Genomic DNA, 200 nt, shown 5'->3' on the forward strand with positions numbered 1-200 from the left:
TGATCCGCCTGTCTAGGCCTCCCAAAGTGCTGGGATTACAGGCGTGAGCCACCACAACCAGCCCACAATGACATATTATTAAGCCTTCAAATGGAAGGAAATTCTGGTACATGTTATGACATGGTTTAACCTTGAAGACATTATGTTGAGTAAAATATGTCGGTTATGAAAGGACAAATATTGTCTGATTCCACTTACAT

The sequence above is a fragment of the Mandrillus leucophaeus genome, unplaced genomic scaffold (assembly GCF_000951045.1).
Source record: "Mandrillus leucophaeus isolate KB7577 unplaced genomic scaffold, Mleu.le_1.0 Scaffold16, whole genome shotgun sequence".
NCBI lineage: Eukaryota > Metazoa > Chordata > Mammalia > Primates > Cercopithecidae > Mandrillus > Mandrillus leucophaeus.